This window comes from Trifolium pratense, linkage group LG2 (assembly GCF_020283565.1).
Source record: "Trifolium pratense cultivar HEN17-A07 linkage group LG2, ARS_RC_1.1, whole genome shotgun sequence".
Lineage (NCBI taxonomy): Eukaryota > Viridiplantae > Streptophyta > Magnoliopsida > Fabales > Fabaceae > Trifolium > Trifolium pratense.
Genome location: NC_060060.1, coordinates 68448372 through 68470296, shown reverse-complemented (window position 1 = coordinate 68470296; position 21925 = coordinate 68448372). Strand labels below are relative to the sequence as shown.

General features: G+C 35.5%; 1 long non-coding RNA gene and 1 pseudogene across 1 annotated transcript; one reads left to right on the top strand and one right to left on the bottom strand.

Annotated features, from left to right (window-relative positions):
* Nucleotides 1-861: 861 nt before the first annotated feature.
* On the top strand, nucleotides 862-6034 carry LOC123906716 (annotated as a pseudogene).
* Nucleotides 6035-12598: 6564 nt separating this feature from the next.
* On the bottom strand, nucleotides 12599-14807 carry LOC123909647. Its single transcript, XR_006809980.1, has 5 exons — nucleotides 14675-14807; nucleotides 13929-14059; nucleotides 13694-13800; nucleotides 13539-13600; nucleotides 12599-12890 (listed from the first exon to the last, which is right to left on the bottom strand). It is a non-coding gene; the product is annotated as an uncharacterized LOC123909647 (long non-coding RNA).
* Nucleotides 14808-21925: the final 7118 nt, after the last annotated feature.

Here is a 21925-nt window from a genome sequence, read left to right as displayed (position 1 = left end):
TTATTTTTCTATTGAATGACGAATTGCCGAGATAGCTGCGGGCGTTCACGCGCGCCATTTTATTTAAGCGTGTTGTTAAAAAAAAAAAATAATACCCCTTTTTATGCTTTGAAAAACGGGGTGTTACATTTAACATTGATTCCACTCAAAAATACATCTAAACATGTTATAAATGCATAACAAGTGATCAATCATGTATATACCATACATATATACATGAATCAACAATCAAAAACACCAAAACACATCACACATACAAAATCATGTCAATTTCTTGCAAAATAAGCAAAGTTGCATAAACATGCAAAACCATCATCAAACATATACATATTCCCTCCTAGATGTTCATTAAGCATACTAAGATGAAAAGACATGTTTATGATAAAGAAACTTCACCCAAAACCCCAAAGAAATTGGATGAGAGAGTTTAGGAATGGAGGCTAGACACCTCCCCTCTCTTGGATCACCCAAGCTTATGCTTAACCACTCTCACCTTAGATTGAATGATGATTCTTGCCTCTAAATCTCTTCTCCTTGCTCGTGTTCTTCTTCTTGCTCTCCTAGGGTTCTTGCTTTTGCTAACTTCTAACTTCTCATGAAAAAATGAATTGTGAACTATTCATTGGTTTGACTTGGTACTTATACTACTCTCCAATTCTCTTGGTTCAAGCCCAACTTGCCTAAGCCCACTAAGCCTCTATCACACGCCCAAGCCCACTAACACGACAAAGGTTTCGCTCACAAACTTATGTTCGCGATAAATAATTATAGGTCGCGTAAATAAATATTTACCACTAACCCAAAATATATGCAAATATATAAAATATCGATTTACTAAAAATCGGGTCGTTACATTTTACAAACTGCTCATTGAACACGTTGAAGTACTGAGAAATTGGCCCGAAAAGAACATTCTTGTCATAGTTGTAACTGATGGAGAACGGATCTTAGGTCTTGGGGATTTAGGTTGTCAGGTAATTTCTATTATACCTGTTCACATTCTTAATTCATAATAGTTACATTGAATCACATTATCCGATGTTGTAATTTTCCTTTGACAACCTATTTTGTATTCTCAGGGAATGGGAATACTGGTGGGAAAACTTTTTTTATATACGGCACTAGGAGGAGTTCGTCCTTCAACTGTAAGTATATATTTTCCATCTACATTGTAACTTGTTAACTAAAAAATAATGCATGGTGTGACCTTTATTTTCTATTACATCTTATAATGTTATCTTTTAAAATTGTTACAGTACTTGCCTATTACTATTCACGTGGGGACAAACAATGAGAAGCTGCTCAATGATGAATTATATATTGGGCTAAATTAAAGATGAACTCTTGCACGATTTTATGACTGGCAGTCAAGCAAACTTACGGTGAAAAAGTCATAATTCAGGTATCAAGCAGTGTGAAGACTTTGGGTACTAATTTCCCGGCTTACCTGATGGTTGTCCGTACTAATTTCAACTTTCCTGTTTTCTGTATCTGTTATGTCGCATAATTAGTTTGAAGACTTTGCGAACCACGATGCTTTTGATTTGCATGAAAAATATAGATCAACACATCTGGTTTTTAACGATGATATTCAGGTAAATAAATTCCTATCTAAATTATTGAATTCAACTATTTTGATAACTATACTCTTACTCGTATCATAACAGTCTCTGACACTGTATCCACTTTGTTCCAGGGAGCGGCGTCTGTTGTTCTTGCTGGACTAGTTGCAGCTTTGAAATGAGTTGGTGGAAACTTAGCTGACCACGGATTCTTATTCCTCGGTGCTGGTGAGGTATGTCCGTGTAATTCTATGACAAAACCGATTAAAACTCGTTAAATGCACAAACCGGCAACTGCTACATTCATTTACCCATTGTGGCTTATTTACGTTGTCTGGTGCAGGCGGGCACAGGAATCGCGGAACTCATTGCACCTGAAACATCGAAACAGGTAGGTAGCTACTTTCAGAGTGGCGAGAGTATCGTGATGTGAGCATTATATGAATAATTTAGATTTATTGAGAAAATACCGTTTTTTATGCAGACAAATCTTCCATTGGAGGAAGTGCGCAAGAATATTTGGTTGGTGGACTCAAAGGGATTGATTGTCAGATCCCGTAAAGAATAACATTTTGGTTTCAGTTTCAATTCCAAAATGTTGCAATTTCTTTGCATTGAAGTAATTGACACCCAAACATATCTTGGAATCAACTAGATTTTGGCTAAATTCAGTTCTATGTTTGAAAGCTCACTTTGATTATATTTCTCATTGCTACGTATATAGACCTTTAGTAGCTTGATAAATATGTTTGATTTGTGTAACTCGATCTCTTTTGATGTTGTTGTGACCGAATAGTGCTGCATCTAGTGATGTTATTGCCAATGTTGCACTTTTGCCACATGAGGGTGTGAAGGTGATGTTCTCCAAAATTTGTCAAGTCTGCAAGAACCTTGTGGTATGCTTATTAACTTGTTACTTGTTAGCCTCTAAACTGTTATGGTAGAATTTAGGATGTTGATGTGATCCAAATACCTTATCCCTTAACAAGAAGAATAAATTCAGTCATGAATAAAAAGAACCAATTTAATGTTAGTTCGATGGTTATTTTTGTAGGTAATGATAACTCTGTCTTGTTTTATCTATATTTGGAGTTGTAGAGGTCCGATTGAGGCGATCTTTGATTCGTTGGAAAGCATAGCAAATTTTCTACCATTCTTCTGTTGAACGCAAGAGCCAATTCGGAATATTTCATGGTGGAAAATCAGGGGGAAAATGATGAGGTGATAAAAATTATTAGGCAGCTCATGTTCAAATTCACCTTAAAATTTTCATTGGCCTTGAAAATTCATTGATTATTATTTTAGTGCCTTTTGGTTCATTGCATAAATTGATACATGAAGTGGAGAGTTAATTTTCACAAGCTGCCAGAGGACCATTTATTTACAGTACACTGGTCATTGAATCGTATTATGTTTCTCTTGATCTATGATAGGAATTAGGATGTGATCTAACTAAAATCTCACATGATTTCATACTTACTTTCAGTGCACAGCAAACAAAGGCATATGAGACTGTTAATGTTGTTTTTGAAGTTTCAAAAGCTGTTAATATGACGCAATCTATGAAAGTTGTTCGCGAGGTAATTTTCTCCCTTATTCCTAAATATTGTAGTCTCTTTTTATGTAAGCCTCTGTAAATATTGTATTTGACTTAATTTACTATTAATGAACATTTTCTTAACACTTGATTCAGTTTTATGATATTCTATGATTGACATGACTTGGATCTATTCATTTTGATAATTTGTTACTACAATGATATAATTAGATATTTAAATGTTTCTTGCTTATTTCTAGATAGAAGGTGCTAGCAAGGAACATGGTAGCCTAGTATTTGGGATGCCTTTACACACTCTAAAGGTATGAAAATTGTGTCCCGGATAATAGACCCTTTCACTAGCAATTTGTACAAATGATACTCTTGAATGATTGTTATGTTGTGAATTTTTGATGTCGTCTTCTAATTGTTATTTTGAAAATATTGTTGGTGATTGTGTTAAGTTGTTGGTTGTTATTAGAGTAGGTTTGGGGGAAATGAATTATTTGATATGTTTCTGTTGGTTGATGATTGCATATTTTATTCTTGAGTAGTTGAGTTGACTCTTGAGTATTCGATAGTGTGTTGGAGTAGGAGTTTGGGTTTCACTCATTTGTTTTAGTTGTCTAGGGCCATTTAAAATGTGTTGCGTTTGTTGTTCTATGTCTATATAATAGATTGCTTGAGTTGATTTTTACAGTCTGTTCATGAGATTGGATTAATGTATTTTGAGGCCCAAACACGTTCCCATTATGATTAAAAGAACATTTGGTTTTCCTAAACATAATATATGTGTGATTGCCATTTAATCATATGGTCAACTATTTGATTTAACAATTTGTCATGTTTAAACTTTAAAATACTTGCAAAGAGTGAAAAGGATTTGAAGGAACATCGACTGAGAATCATTTGTCTAAGGTAAGCTCAAATTACCCTCTTTTGTCCATTAACTTATCAAAATTAATGTTTATAATAATGTCTTTGTTATTTTTGATGAAGTACCTTAGTAATAGGTAATTGTGTAATTTTGTGTTTTATTCCTTTTTTCATTTGTATGTTTGAACTTGAGCCAACAAATATGGGCTACTGTTTTTCCTTCAACAGAGAGAGATGCGTAATACTTGCGTGGTCTTCTTCCTCCAACAGTTATACCTCAAGAAACTCAGGTGAAGAAAATGATCCAGCACATACCTCAATATCAAGTTCTTTTGAAGAGGTACATGTCAATGATGGATCTTCAGGTGTGTTCTTGTGAACTATTATTAATTCACATGATTTAATTGGCAATTTTTAGACTTGAATTCTAATGTGTTGACTTTGATATATTGTGGATTGCAAGAAATAAAATGAACGTTTGTTTTACAAACTTCTCATTGAACATATTGAAGATTTGTTCCCAATTGTGTATACACTCCAACTGTTGGTGAGGCGTGTGCCAAAAAAACGGTGACATTTTTAGGCGACCTCTAGGTTCTTTTTATATTAGTTTGAAAGAGAAGTAAGTTTAACTGTGACCAATCTCTTATCTTCTTGGATTCTTTGTTGATGTTTATCTTCGATTGAATGTTCAATCAATTTTTTTTGTGTTGATTTTAACGGGGAGGATTCTTGAAGTATTGAGGAATTGGCCTGAAAAGAACATTCTTGTCATAGTTGTAACTGATGGAGAATGGATCGTAGGTCTTGGGCATCTAGGTACATGACAACGATGGATCTCCAGGTTTGTTCTTGTGAGCTATTATTAATTCACATGATTTTATTGGCAATTTTTAGACTTGAATTCTAATGTGTTGACTTTAACATGTTGTGGTTTGCAAGAAACAAAATGAACGTTTGTTTTACAAACTGCTCATTGAACACGTTGAAGTACTGAGAAATTGGCCCGAAAAGAACATTCTTGTCATAGTTGTAACTGATGGAGAACGGATCTTAGGTCTTGGGGATTTAGGTTGTCAGGTAATTTCTATTATACCTGTTCACATTCTTAATTCATAATAGTTACATTGAATCACATTATCCGATGTTGTAATTTTCCTTTGGCAACCTATTTTGTATTCTCAGGGAATGGGAATACTGGTGGGAAAACTTTTTTTATATACGGCACTAGGAGGAGTTCGTCCTTCAACTATAAGTATATATTTTCCATCTACATTGTAACTTGTTAACTAAAAAATAATGCATGGTGTGACCTTTATTTTCTATTACATCTTATAATGTTATCTTTTAAAATTGTTACAGTACTTGCCTATTACTATTCACGTGGGGACAAACAATGAGAAGCTGCTCAATGATGAATTATATATTGGGCTAAATTAGAGACGAACTCTTGCACGATTTTATGACTGGCAGTCAAGCAAACTTACGGTGAAAAAGTCATAATTTAGGTATCAAGCAGTGTGAAGACTTTGGGTACTAATTTCCCGGCTTACCTGATGGTTGTCCGTACTAATTTCAACTTTCCTGTTTTCTGTATCTGTTATGTCGCATAATTAGTTTGAAGACTTTGCGAACCACGATGCTTTTGATTTGCATGAAAAATATAGATCAACACATCTGGTTTTTAACGATGATATTCAGGTAAATAAATTCCTATCTAAATTATTGAATTCAACTATTTTGATAACTATACTCTTACTCGTATCATAACAGTCTCTGACACTGTATCCACTTTGTTCCAGGGAGCGGCGTCTGTTGTTCTTGCTGGACTAGTTGCAGCTTTGAAATGAGTTGGTGGAAACTTAGCTGACCACGGATTCTTATTCCTCGGTGCTGGTGAGGTATGTCCGTGTAATTCTATGACAAAACCGATTAAAACTCGTTAAATGCACAAACCGACAACTGCTACATTCATTTACCCATTGTGGCTTATTTACGTTGTCTGGTGCAGGCGGGCACAGGAATCGCGGAACTCATTGCACCTGAAACATCGAAACAGGTAGGTAGCTACTTTCAGAGTGGCGAGAGTATTGTGATGTGAGCATTATATGAATAATTTAGATTTATTGAGAAAATACCGTTTTTTATGCAGACAAATCTTCCATTGGAGGAAGTGCGCAAGAATATTTGGTTGGTGGACTCAAAGGGATTGATTGTCAGATCCCGTAAAGAATAACATTTTGGTTTCAGTTTCAATTCCAAAATGTTGCAATTTCTTTGCATTGAAGTAATTGACACCCAAACATATCTTGGAATCAACTAGATTTTGGCTAAATTCAGTTCTATGTTTGAAAGCTCACTTTGATTATATTTCTCAATGCTACGTATATAGACCTTTAGTAGCTTGATAAATATGTTTGATTTGTGTAACTCGATCTCTTTTGATGTTGTTGTGACCGAATAGTGCTGCTTCTAGTGATGTTATTGCCAATGTTGCACTTTTGCCACATGAGGGTGTGAAGGTGATGTTCTCCAAAATTTGTCAAGTCTGCAAGAACCTTGTGGTATGCTTATTAACTTTTTACTTGTTAGGCTCTAACCTGTTATGGTAGAATTTAGGATGTTGATGTGATCCAAATACCTTATCCCTTAACAAGAAGAATAAATTCAATCATGAATAAAAAGAACCAATTTAATGTTAGTTCAATGGGTATTTTTGTAGGTAATGATAACTCTGTCTTGTTTTATCTATATTTGGAGTTGTAGATGTCCGATTGAGGCAATCTTTGATTCGTTGGAAAGCATAGCAAATTATCTACCATTCTTCTGTTGAACGCAAGAGCCAATTCGGAATATTTCATGGTGGAAAATCAGGGGGAAAATGATGAGGTGATAAAATTTATTTGGCAGCTCATATTCAAATTCACCTTAAATTTTCATTGGCCTTAAAAATTCATTGATTATTATTTTAGTGCCTTTTGGTTCATTGCATAAATTGATACATGAAGTGGAGAGTTAATTTTCACAAGCTGCCAGAGGACCATTTATTTACAGTACACTGGTCATTGAATCGTATTATGTTTCTCTTGATCGATGATAGGAATTAGGATGTGATCTAACTAAAATCTCTCATGAGGAGTGATATATTTTGAAATATGAATAAATTTTTGTTTGATTATGAATAATTTTTTTTAGTTGGGTTTTTGAGTTCGGTTGTATTGTGTTCAATTTGGTTTCAATTGTTGTTTTATTTTTAAGCTATAATAACAACAACATTAATTTGATTAAAAAAATTTTGAGAATTTAGGGATTCGTGTTCAGTATTGCCGCTCTTCCACCTCACTCACTCTCGCCACACTCATTTCAATCTTCAGCTTCATAAGGGTTGTTTAGTTCTTGAATAGATTGTTGATTGTTCTAAAACAGATTGAAAATTGAATTGGTTTAAGAGGAAAAATGTGGAATAAAGAACCAGCTTTGGATGATGGGGAAGTTTAGTATGAGGCTGGTCCAAAATCTTGTTGGGGAAATTTTGAGGATGATGATGTAATGCAGCAGCAATTTTCTATTCAGGATGATGAAGCCAAGAAATTTCCATTTGTTGGTGACAAGGAACCACTATCTAGCTTGGCTGCTGAATATCAATCAGGCAGTCCTATCTTATTGGAGAAAATCAAGGTGCTTGATCAGCAATATGCTGCCATTCGGCGTACTCAGGGAGATGGAAACTGCTTCTTTCGAGGCTTTATGCTTTCATATCTTGAGCATGTTTCAGTTTCTTGTTGTAAGTTAATAGATTTGAAATTCTTTGTTTGTCTTAGGTTCTTCCTAAATGCTTGATAGCAAGTCTTTTGATTTTCCAGCAGTATGCGGTGTTCATTTGCTGGTGTCTTTAATGATATATTTTATGGTTATTGCATCATAAAAACATTGGTTGTTTAATTAGAAAATGCATTTTTTTCAGGTTCTTTTTGCGCGTTATAGTGATGAGGGATTTTTCAACATTAATGCAAAGGTAAGCACTTTCTTTCAAATTGGATTTCTTCTGGATTTCTGGTTACCATATTTTCCTGGTTGAATACTCCTTGCTATTGGATGTAGAATACATATCATGTATGCAACCGGAAGAAATTTCTTCATCACACAAGTTACACATTCACAAGCAACATTACTCTTTCTAGTTTCTTCTTTGTAGTTATATTCCTTAATGGTCTTTATGTTTTGTTTCAGGATATCTTCCCATTTAAAATATTATTTATAATTTCCAATTTTTTCTTTTAGTTGGTGATTTTGTTTGACCTATGTCTGTAATTACCATTTTCATGTGATTTTTTATATTTGTGCGGTAAGCTTTTGAAGTATTTTCAGAATATCAAGCAAACATTTGATAGTCTGACTTATCCTTCTATGTAGAATGCAGGGATGTGTCTTTACTTGATATGTTTCTATGCTCAATGTGTATAGATGTTTTGATTTGATCAATTTATTCCAATTTCGCAGATTACAAGGTGAACAAAGGAATTGATGACGGATCGTCACACTCTCTAATTCATGCCTATTGTAGCAACATTAAATGCATTTTAGTAGGTTTTAAGCAATAAATGTAAGAGAAATCTATTCATAAGCATAATTACTTGTTTTGCAAGAAAACAGGAAAATTGCAGGAAATTGCTGATTTTCACTACGCTGGGGGCGTAGCCCATCACACGCGGCGTGATGGAGATCACAGGGAGCCAAGTTTTTCACCATGATCACGCGCGGCGTGATGCCTGACCACGCGCGGCGTGAAGCTTTGATCAGAATTGGATTGCTCTCTGACTTGATCACGCGCGGCGTAGCACTGACCACGCGCGGCGTGACGAAAGGAAGCACAACTGCGCCGGGGGCGTGGAGCTATCACGCGCGGCGTGAAGATGGCAGAGTTGAAGATCAGAGACCTCAGATTTGATCACGCGCCGCGTGATACCGTTACACGCGCGGTGTAGTTGAAGAAATTGCAACCACGCGCGGCGTGATAGATCTGGCGCGCGGCGTGGTTGCGATTATTATATAAGGATTCTGCATTTTCTGTTAAAGGGGTTAAGTAGAAAATGCAGAATCCTTATATAATAATCGCAACCACGCCGCGCGCCAGATCTATCACGCCGCGCGTGGTTGCAATTTCTTCAACTACGCCGCGCGTGTAACGGTATCACGCGGCGCGTGATCAATTCTGAGGTCTCTGATCTTCAACTCTGCCATCTTCACGCCGCGCGTGATAGCTCCACGCCCCCGGCGCAGTTGTCCTTCCTTTCGTCACGCCGCGCGTGGTCAGTGCTACGCCGCGCGTGATCAAGTCAGAGAGCAATCCAATTCTGATCAAAGCTTCACGCCGCGCGTGATCATGGTGAAAAACTTGGCTCCCTGTGATCTCCATCACGCCGCGCGTGATGGGCTACGCCCCCAGCGTAGTGAAAATCAGCAATTTCCTGCAATTTTCCTGTTTTCTTGCAAAACAAGTAATTATGCTTATGAATAGATTTCTCTTACATTTATTGCTTAAAACCTACTAAAATGCATTTAATGTTGCTAAAATAGGCATGGATTAGAGAGTGTGACGATCCGTCATCAGGAATGCTCTTCTTTGATGCAATTTGATCTGCTCAAAATTCTTCTTTTAATGGAAATAGACACAAGATAGAGGCAACATGATATTTGGTGTTATATCTATTACCAGTGTTTTAGAGGTAGCCTGGTCCCTATAGGTTGTTTGAGAGATTTTAGTGGTTGTGTTGTATGGTTGGTTTTGCACTAGAGTAGAGACAATATTCTTAGGAGTAGTCTCACTTTTGTACAATGAACTTAATTTGTAATGACCGACATATTTTGTACAATAAGCACTTAATTTGAAACGCGCATAAATCACAACATGCAGCATGAACAAACAGCGTGGACAAACAGAGATTGCCAAAGCTAAAGGGTTCATTTTATATCACAATCCTACTTCACGCGGGCTCATTTAACCTAAATTAACTTTAAATCATATTTAGTGACAAAAATTCCTTATTTAATTAACAATGTATTTCAAGGACGTATAATAACTTACTCAGTATTTTAGACATGTCTCTCCACAAGGTGCGTGATTTTTTAAAGTTAGATTTGAAGACAATTAAAGAGGTGTGGTATTTGTAGAAAAGAGCAATATATATGGTGGTATTTGTAGAAAGAGTATATGGGGGAGTTATGTTTATATAACTGGGGAGTTGTTTAATAGATTTGGTTAAATGACTTAAAATCAAGAGGTGTGGTATTTGTAGAAAGAGCAATATATGGTGGTATTTGTAGGAAGAGCATATGGGGGAGTTATGTATATATAAGTGAGGAGTTGTTTAATAGATTTGGTTAAATGACTTAAAATCTTCCAAAGATAAAAATATAATTCAGTTTTTACTTTGTTTTAACTTTTTCATATGAAAACAATCAGAAGTGTTGGTCATGAACAAATAGTGTGATTCCTTAAAATTTTACCAACATAGATATGTGGAGTCGCGTGTATATAACCGGGGAGTTCTTCAACAGATTTGGTTAACTGGCTTAAAATCTTTCAAACTTAAAAAAATATTTACCTTTAACTTTGTTTTACCTTTATCATCCGCAAACAATCAAAAGATGTCCCATATACAATGTATTGTACACAAATAGTAAAATTCCTTCACATCACTACCAATATAGATGTGGGGAGTTATGTGTAGATAGCCAAAGGAGTTGGATATCAAATTTAGTTAACTGACTTAAAATCTTTAAAACGACCAAACTTGAAAAGAATCTTCCACCTTTAACTTTGTTTTAACTTCTGATTGTTTGCAAATGATAAACAATGAGAAGTGTATCCCATATACAATGTCTCTGGTAAAAAAATAATGAGATTCCTTCAATTTATTATCAATACAGATGTGGGGAATCATGTGTAGATAACTGGGGAGTTGGAGAACAAATTTAGTTAACTAGCTTAAAATCTTCCAAACTTGAAAAAATCATTCACCTTTATCTTTGTTTTAACTTTATCATCTGAAAATAGTCAGAAGTGTGTCCCGTCACTTGTGAACAAATAGTGAGATTTCATGAAATTATTACAAATACAAATGTGGAGGAGTCGTGGGTAGATATCTGCGGAGTTGGGGAATAAATTTGGTTAACAAGCTTAAAATCTTCCAAACTTGAAAAAATCATTCACCTTTATCTTTGTTTTAACTTTATCATCTGAAAATAGTCAGAAGTGTGTCCCATATACAATGTCACTTGTGAACAAATAGTGAGATTTCATGAAATTATTACAAATTTGTGGAGGAGTCGTGGGTTTGGGGAATATATTTGGTTAACAAGCTTAAAATCTTCCAAACTTTAAAAAATGATTCATTTTTAACTTTATTTTAACTTTATCATCAACAAACAATTAGAAGTGTGTCCCATATGCAATGAAACTCGTGAACAAATAGAGAGATTTCTTGAAATTATTAACAAGACAAATTTGAGGATTATGTGTATATAAATGGGGAGTTGGAGAACAAATTTGGTTAACTGGCCTAAAATTCTTCAAACTTGAAAAAATATCCACCTATAACTTCGTTTTAACGTCATCATCTCAGAAGTGTGCCCATATAATCATGAATGTATTGTACATAAGACGGATTTGGATTATGTGCAGTTGACTACACGCAGTCAGTAAATCTGGACCGTCGATCAAGATCAGACGACTCAGATTTTAAGATTATATTTTATTTATAAAATCTTATCTTAAACTTTGGACTGTCTGATCTTGATTAGACAGACTGGACGTGGCTGACTGCACTGAACCCAAATCCACATAAGACACTTCTGATTGTTTTCATATGAAAAAGTTAAAAACAAAGTTAAAGGTGAATGATTTTAAGCTAGTTAACCAAATCTATTGCTCAACTCCGCAATTTTCTACACATAACTCCACATTTGTACCGTTAATAATTTAAATGAATCTCACTATTTATTCACAAGTGTCAGTGGATATTAGACACACTTCTGATTGTTTTCAGATGAAAAGGTTAAAACAAAGTTAAACGTGAATGATTTTTTAATGTTTGAAAAATTTTAAGCTAGTTAACCAAATCTATTTCTCAACTCCCGAGTTATCTATACATGACTCCCCACAATTATATTGTTAATAAATTAAAGGAATCTCATTATTTATTCATGAATGGTATTGTACATAAGACACCTCTTTATGATTTCACTATGTATGATTTCAGATGGGAAAATTAAAACAGTTAAAAAATAATGATTTTTTTTCTTGTTTGGAAGATTTTAAGTCAGTTAGCCAAATATGTTGTCCAACTCCCCTGTTATCTAAAGATAACTCCTCACATTGTATTATTAATAATTTAAAGGAATCTCACTATTTTTGTTCTGTTATCTAAAGATAACTCCTCACATTGTATTATTAATAATTTAAAGGAATCTCACTATTTTTGTTCACGAATCACGACTGACATTGTACATGGGACACATTTATGATTATTTTCAGATGCTCATAATTCGGTCTATAATTTAAAAAAAAATTAATTTTTTTTTTACTATTTTATTAAATATAAAATGAAAACATACACTCCTATATGACATCAAGCATAACAAACTTACAAATAAATTCATTGATAAATTTTTGTTAAAAATTGAATACATCATGTAAGAATATGAAACAATACAAATGCAAGAAGATAAACACATTACACAAAATAACACTATGATCAAAACGTCGACAATGGAGAAGAACACTGATACAATAAAGGGAATGGATGAGTTGTGAATCGAGAGAGATTGTAGAGACAATGGATGCACCAGAGAAGAAACGACTTGGTTTCTCACATGCCTCAATCTGCACTACATTGCTGCTTACACAGCTTCTCCTGCAATTTTCAAAGGAAAAATGCATGTTATTTTTAGAAATCGTTGTTATTATGTAGCTAAACTAAAGACCCCTTGTGGAATGTAAAATGATTTGCCACCATGTTATATGCATGAGATCAATATTGACCTGAAAAAAGGCACAGTTTCAATGATATGCTATCCTAAACCTAAAGTACTTAGATTGGTGCTATGAGAACCAACAAAATAGAATTGCAGCAAAGAAAGCAATTAGAAAGTAATGGTGATTTCGATCACAAGAGTCAATTCATCTTCAGTTGGATCTAAATGAGTTGGAGGCACCAATTCCATAATTGAGAGCTATTTAGTTGTGGCAACATAATCCACCCCATTTTGATAATATGGATAAAGCATTGTTTCGCATCAGAATGGAGAACAACATTATGGCAATACAAAGGGCGCGATACGACATGTTAAAAATTGCTCCAATAACATCTATCATGGGAACAACAACAAGGGTAACCAAAACCAATTGACAAAGCATAGCAATCCCATTTCAGTCAAGTCATGAACAAGATGCTTGTTCACCAGAACAAATTCACCACTGAAATGCAAAAAGTTAACAAGCAAGACAAAGCACTATGAGAAGCCAATATATAATAACAAACACCTCTCACAGAAAAAATTACCTTGCTTTGATTGCCAATATATGTTTCCTAGGGATTTGCAGCCAATTCACAAGAAGTTTAAACTGTATATAGATACATGTAAACTATCAAATTGAAGAACATATAGTTTAAACTGTGTATAAATTAGCAGCCCTATATACATAAACATTATTTACCTCTGGTGAATCAAATGTCATTCCTAGTAGTATGAAGGATTCAGCAAGACCCTGAACTCCAATACCAATGGGTCTGTGTCGTAAGTTTGACCTTTCAGTTGTTTCAACTGAGTAGTAATTGACATCATTTATTTTATTAAGGTTTTCAAAGTCAAAATACCAATTACTAGAGCCTATGCTCCCAACAAGTTTAGATTGATGACATTCCAAATTAAGTGTAAGTCATAGTTATTACCTTATCTTTCATGATTTAAATTTATAAAGCTTTGGAAAGAATTCTGCAAAACAATAAGCTATGCTTATCAAGGAACTTGTGTAACGTCAAACTGGTTGACTCACTTCCGGCAGTACAAGAACCTACAAAACCTACAAAATGGAAATTGTTATTACAGTACAAGAAATAAAGGGAATTAACATGTAAGCTCTCATAGTTCGTAAGAACTCATTAATAAGTCATAAAAAACTTTAGAATTGCATGCTCAATCTTCCAACAAAGGAACTTAAAAAAAGACACCCTTTATCTTTTGACAACTAGGATCCCAAAACACAAATCATGGTTAAACTTTTTGGATCATAATCTATTATAACTCTTTTCAGAGGGATATGTGTGTCATCATCTAAAAAGAGTTCTTCCAAGTTTTGTGATGAATACGTCTCATTAGATGTCATGATTTCACATTTTATCATAAACCAATTCCACATGTTACATAAAAGTATATTATTGAACCATTACACATAGGGGGATTACACCAATAACAAACACAAAACTCAGAGTCATGTTTACACACTTAAATATCGGTGAAAACTTGATTTCAAACATTAACTTCATATTCATTTTGATATACAAATTTTAAACATTGAAAGCTTGAAAGAAAGTTGAAAGAAGATTGAAATTTTAAAAACCTAATTAGTAAATTTCAAAATCATACTGAAATTTCAAAAACCTAAAAAATTTAACAATAAACAAATGAGAAATTGAACCTGGATTTTGAAGATTGAAGCTGAAGGTTGAACGAATCTGAGGAGAAGGTTGAATGAAGGTGAAATCAGAGAACGGCGGTGGAGGAGATTGAACTGTGTTTTAGGTTGAGATTAGGAATTTCACATGTGTTTTGGTGGTGTGACGGAGAAGGAAAAAAAAAATTAAAATATAAAATCTGAAAAGAAGGTCACACGTGTGGTTGATGAGTAATGTAACACCCAAACCCATTATTTATATATTTTTACCTTTAGTAAAATCTTTTTCAAAATACGCGGCGAAAAATCAAAGTTTGTTATTATAAAAGTCATGGTTCGAGCATTACACTCTTCAATCAAAATAATACTAATGTAATTAATTAGTAAAAACAGTGTTTATACAAAATAATCCTCTTTATCAAAATGTATAGTTTTACAAATAAATACAAGAATGTCATAAAGACTCTATACCCTAAGTACACCCTTTTTCCCGTGTCACAATCAGAGCGGAGCTTCACCGACGACTCGACATCGATAACCACAAAACCTGTGAATCTGGACCCCCAACGGTCCAGCACATAACACATAAAAGAGAGTTAGACGACATACTCAAAATATACAAGTGTAAGTAAATGGTACTTAAACACTTCTTCATAAAACATGCATAATCATACATTATACACATACATCATCATCTATCATTCAATTATAAGTTCTAGATCATTATAATCAAACATCACTTCATCGAATAGAAATAAGCACACTTAGCAAAATAGGTGTCACTTAACAATTATCACATAAATGCAAACATATTTGTCACATATCAAATATCAAATAATGTACACATATCCTAATGCAATCTAATGCCACAATCTTCATGCTATGTCCCCTAGACATATCTAATGCATGTGGTACCATCGTCTTTATTAGAGTATCTCACCTCTAATATCCTTCTTTATCGGATAAATATAATCTGATATCCTTCTTTATTGGAATATCCAATATCCCTAATATAATTCATGAATGCATGTATGTTTTCATGAATATTCTCACATCAACAATCACATTTAGCATTAAGCTCGTCATTTATAAATGTGGAACACTATCCAACATTTCGTCTTTATTAAGATAACACTATACCTTAATATACGTCTTTATCGAATAACATAATTCGATATCCTTCTTTATTAGAATAACATAATCCTAATATCCTTCTTTATTAAGTTGATTAACACCTTAATATACTTCTTTGATATTTAAACAAACATCATCAACACAATCAACACATACCATGCATTTACTCACATTTTTAACACAATACTAATAATATAAGTAAAGTGTATTAAGCATACATTTTATCATAAAACAAACTCCGGAATCGGAATCTACGCGAAAAACTGGGTAAAATACATAATATAACATATTGGAACCCTCAAAGCCCTTCAAATTTCAAAACAGCAAAGTGTTGTGCTGTCACGGTGGCTGAGCGAGGGCTTAGCGAGTCGTAGCGAACCTGCCCTGTTCGCTGAGCGAAGGCTTAGCGAGCCGTAGCGAACCACACCAGTGGAACTCATGCTCGTGGCGAGCTGTAGCGAGCCGTAGCGAACAGCTCCTGCCAGAACTGCTCAAAACATGCGATTTCCACCCAAATTCACCCAAAAATCCCATTTTTCATGTTATAAACCCCAAATGAGTTTGTATTCAAGTGCAACAAGCATATCTAAACACAAAAGGACGGTTCATTTCACCGATCTACCATTTTTACTACGAAAAAGTAAAGATTTACCACTTTTACTCAAAACACTCAAGAACACAATGTTCTTGAGTTTAATCCTTTATAAATCTCGTTTTTAACCATTAGATTTGTTCATACATCATGATAAGAGCATGTTAAACATGTTATGAACCTTAGAATCGATTTCCATTAAGAAAATCCATCCAAAACTAAAACGAAAATGGGGTGGAGGAAGTTCGGGTGAGGAGAAATCGACATTCTCCCCTTCCTCGAGTCACCCACGAATATGAAATCTACTCTCTTACCTTAGATCGACGAACTCACGAAGATTGCTCCTCGAATCTCCCCTCCAAGCTCTTGCCCTAGCTCTCCTCTTGCTCTCCCTTCTCTCTAGCTTTCTCAAGAACAATGAAAAATATGAGCTTTCTCTCTCTACCTTGCCCTATATAGGCGCCCCTCACATGCCAAGGCCCATTGGGCCTCAAGCCCAATTGGCTGGCCCAATAACGCGTTAACTCCCACTAACTCGCGCGTTAGTTAAAACTCTCGATAAATAACTTAAAGTTACTATCTTACTTAAAAGTCACGTCACCAAATAATTAAACACTTAAATAGTGAATAATAAATTTGGGTCGTTACAACTCTCCCCCACTTAAGAGATTTTCGCCCTCGAAAATCACGCAACTAAAACAACTCCGGATAACTCCTGTATCCGACCCTCCAACGAAACGCTCAAAACACTACACATTACCAAGTTTGACAAAATTAGTTTATCCCATCCAACACAATTTTTGTCTATTTATCAACAAGAGATCAAGGACGGCCAGTTCCTTAATTTGTCATTTGTCGATAGATAGTCAACAATCATGATATCGGCATAAACCATTCTTATCAAACCGCTAAAACGTCAACTTCGCACGAAACATCCATAGATTCACATTCTACGGCCTCACAACGTTACCCTAAAATAGGTACAATCAATCGAACATACTCCGAAAAGATACTTCCGTTGAATACTCCACAACTACCCAAATCCTATAAGTCTTTGATTCCATCATGAATCACTTAACCGTGTTACATCACTTATTCATATCGGATCTTATTCCAAACATATCACTTGATGACCAATATTCTCAAATCCTCCTCGACACATCCTAGAAATTATCATTTCTAACCGTCAAATTCCTTTTCTCTCATATCTCCAATCATTGAGTCGAATCCAATACGACTACTCTTTTCCCAAGTAGTCTCTTAACCAACCTTTTGCATTCCTTAACGCAACATTTTCCAATATCACTCCTCCTTAATCTTTAGTAAATCACTACTTCAAAATTAGGCCACCGCCTAACATTGGTTCTCCAAACAATCAAAACTTCTATTTCGTTGACTCTAAACGTCATCTTCAATTCGCCTACAATCCACCTATCCATGTTCCCCATCATCTAGCATTGCAACAAGCATACTCTTCTCTGTTTATTCACCCATCTGTTTCTTATTCACCTCCGATGTAAGACCCATAATCCTGTAGGTTCTGGTCCTGGCGCAACGCGCGCAGGCTTGGTTTGTGAGGGTTGACTTTTGTTGACTTTTTAGGGATTTTTGCACCCGGAACCTATTTTGCTTAGTTTTTCGCGTAGATTTCGATTCCGAAGTTTGTTTGTTGAGCTAAGGAATGATTTTTAGGTTCTTCGATTGAAAGACCATGGGTTGTGGATAGGTTAATTAGGGTTCGAAGGTTATTAGTTCGAGTATCGTCGTTATAACGACATAGTTTGCTGAGATCGTGCCTGTTTTGTGCTCGAGTGTCGGAATGACACGGGGTTTGTTTTCCTAGTCTTCTTATAGGAAGGAGGATGTTCTTGTATCCTTGGAATTTTATTTTTCGCGTTATTCTAGTTTTTGAAAAAACGGGCAATAGTTTACCCGCTGTTCCGAATTTTCGTTAACTCCGAATCCGTTTATATTTTAGATGGGAACTTTATATATCGGCTTGAGTTGGGATATGACTTTAGAATATTTTTAAGAGTTAGGAATGAAAAATACAGTCGGGGAAAAATGTTTCGCGATAATTTTTGGAAATCGTTTAAGGCGAACGTTTAGTTTCAAAATTTTCTAGTTTCGCGAGTTTGGTCCGTAAGCGTAATGCAACTCGCCTTCGAGCGAGAGATGAGAGCTTAAAGAAATATCTAGATATTTATTTTAGATTGCCAGTTGGCCAAGTATTTGATCCAAGGGCTAGGGTTTGATCATGACATTTTAGTATTTGATCCAAAGGCCATTAGGCAACAAGACAAGTTAATAGTAAGGAGGTTTGATCATTGTTGACTTAGAAAAATCAGACAAGACTCTCATTCTTTCTCTCATTGCCGTGGCTTTCTTTCTTCCTTTCCTCCATCACCAAAATTTTCAATCCTTCACCATTTCATCTCATTTCAAGCTTGTTGCATCATAGGAATTGCAAGGACTTTCTTCTCTAAGGTAACTAGAGTTCCTTTCATCTCTTAGTTGGCCATGATTATGGTTTTGTTTGGATTTTAGGTTTTATGTTCATGAGAGAAAAATTTTAGAACTTGGTTAAAAATGTTTTGTGATCCATGGAAGTTGTTCATGAGATGTTAACTAGGGTTGTTTAGGCTTAGCTTGTTTGATTCCATGAGATTAGTGAGTTTTTCATGGATTTGTTCTTGGTTAGGGTTTTTGGAGAATTTCTAATTGATCAATAATATGAAAAATGGTTTTGTTAATTGTGTATTTGAGGTTGTTTTAAGACTTTTTAGAAGTTAAAAATCTTGACAAAGATTTATGTTTGAAAAATTATTTTCATGCTCAAAAGACTTAGAAAATTTTATGAGATTTTGGGTGGGTTTTGGAAAATGTTTTGATTGATCAATGAAATAATTTTGGGGAACAAAATGATCAAGGCCATGGTTTTGAAATGAAAAATTTGGTGTTGGCCTTGTTTTTCCCTCTTTGGCCGAGGCAACAAATTTGGGTAGGGAGAATCGATTTTTTTTCGAAATTGTTCTAAGACAAGTAGTGTGACGTAATCATAGTCTAAAAAGTTTGATTGGTTTTGGTTTTGTTAGAAAAGAAAATGAGTTGCTTTTGCCCTAAGGAAATCAATTTGAAAATTGTCAAAAATTGCGATTCGACCTAAAATGTTTTGGATTGTTAGGGTTAATGCTTTTTAGGTATTATGGGATATTATCATGGTTTTAAAAATGAAAATTTGTGGGAGAATGCCTTGATTTCTCAATTCTGGACGAACTGTGCAGGGGCATTTTCGTCCATTTAAAATTGTTTCAGTTCCCTCAAAACTTAACCATTTGATCCTTCTTTTCGAGACGAAGAGTTTGGCGTATGTTTCGTCTCGAGTGGACAAGAGTTGAATTAGTTATGGTCATTTTAGTTTGAAAACTATTTTGTCGAAAATGTGTTTGTTTTGTGAAAAATAGTGTATTTAACTTCGGGAATTTTTAATCACTATGGGGAGGACTCGGAAATAATATCCGAGAGTATTAGGAAGTGCCTTAGACACCTCTAGACCTTTGTTGATAGGTTTAGTTTCGTTAAGATATTTTGGGAGAAACTTATTCATTGTCCGCTCGTTATTTTTAGGAAACGCGAAACGGTAGATAGTGTGAAACGTTGTGGTTTTTGGTTGGAAGCATTGCCGAGGTAAGGGCACCGTTTTTATTTCCGTATTTAAATTCCGTCGATAGCATTAGGGTATGCTTGCTTGTTGTGCTTGGTTGCTTGTTGTTGTGCTTGGTTGTTTTGCTTGTTGTGCTTGGCATGATTGTGAATGTATTCTCGAGTTGAGTTCGTAATGAATACATATTGCTTTTGGTCTTACATATAATTTGGTTTGGAATATATGTAATGTGTTGAAATGGCATAGATAGGGGTATCGTATGCTCATGCACTCATAGTACGTGGCCGCGCGAGTGGGCCGCGGGGTGGGACGATCCTGTGACGGGGTGTCCACCTTAATCCTTCGGGATCTTTATTGAGTCCCAATACGTGACGATCCTGTGACGGGGTGTCACGGAGTGTGACGATCCTGTGACGGGGTGTCCACTCTAATCCTTGAGATTGTGTTGATGATAGTAGAGGTAACGATCCTGTGACGGGGTGTTGCTAGAAACCTACGACTCTCCTTTATGAGAAAATATTTCCGGAAATCATGCATGTAACGATCCTGTGACGGGGTGTTACCGTGGCGATCCTGTGACGGGGTGCCACACTCATTCATTAGAGGTTTGCATTAGGCTATGTGCGCACTTTATTTATTATGCGTGTGTTGAGGAAAATGATAAGTGTTTAGCCGCTTTCTATTTGGTATTTGGTATTTGTATTTCCTGTTTCCAGATGGTGACCCTTGCTTTGTATGTGATAAATGAACGGGTTATCCCCCACCTTAGATGACGGAGAGCCAAGCGAGACTGTGGGTCGTGTGGATGGCGAGGACTTCGTGGACTATCCCGGAGTGTAGAGAGTAGCGCTTGTTAGGTTACATTTTGGTTAGGCTTAGGGCCTAGTTTGTATTTTGGATGACTGTATGTCTTATACATTTATACTCAGACATGTTTAGTGCCTTTTGGCCTTGTGATATATTCGGTTCATAACTCGTGTCTTTTGGTTGATGAACTTAATGTATCCGCTGTATGTAAATTATTCAGGTACACACTTTGCTTCGAGGAAGCCCTGTAATATAATGTGTTGATGTTATATTTATTTTCTATTGAATGACGAATTGCCGAGATAGCTGCGGGCGTTCACGCGCGCCATTTTATTTAAGCGTGTTGTTTTAAAAAAAAATAATAATACCCCTTTTTATGCTTTGAAAAACGGGGTGTTACATTTTGGTATCAGAGCTCGGCATTAGATCTTCAAAGGGAAAGTGTGTACGTGAGTTAACAGTCTGAGGTCAGTCATATTAGAGTTAGAGTCGGGTTTAGTGAGCATAAGTGCTTGGGTTCTTATGTGTTTGTTGTCTTGAGTCAAGCATGGGTTAAATGCTTAGGTAATTGATTGTTTCTCAACCGAAACAATGTTCCCTATAGTGCTTCAGTGAGTAGGACAGTTAGCCCCTAGAGCTTTGGTCGAACTGGGTCGACGAGTGTCTCCGAATTTTCTCAGAGGTATCGGTCCGAGGAGGATGGATTTGAGGAGAATAAGAAATGCAAGGGATTCTTGGAAGTTAGATTATTGATTAGAAGTGCATTGGACGTGGTCACTCGGAGATGTTGAGTGTGGACGAGTGGACATCATTCTTGTAAAGGATTTCATGTAAGGACTTGATTCGGGGAACTTTTTGAAGAAAATATTGGATGTTTGCTACGGTGAGTTCGGGATGAGACTTGATGAAGTCATTTGGTTGTCAAGAAGATGCAGCCAATGAGGGATGGTGGAACAGACAACAATGTCAATTGGAATTAATTACGATGATTGGGTAATCATCGGGGCGAGCTGTATTTGAGTTAAAGTGGATATTGCGCGTCAAGAGTGAGCGAACCTGGTGGTGTTAGATGACAGTT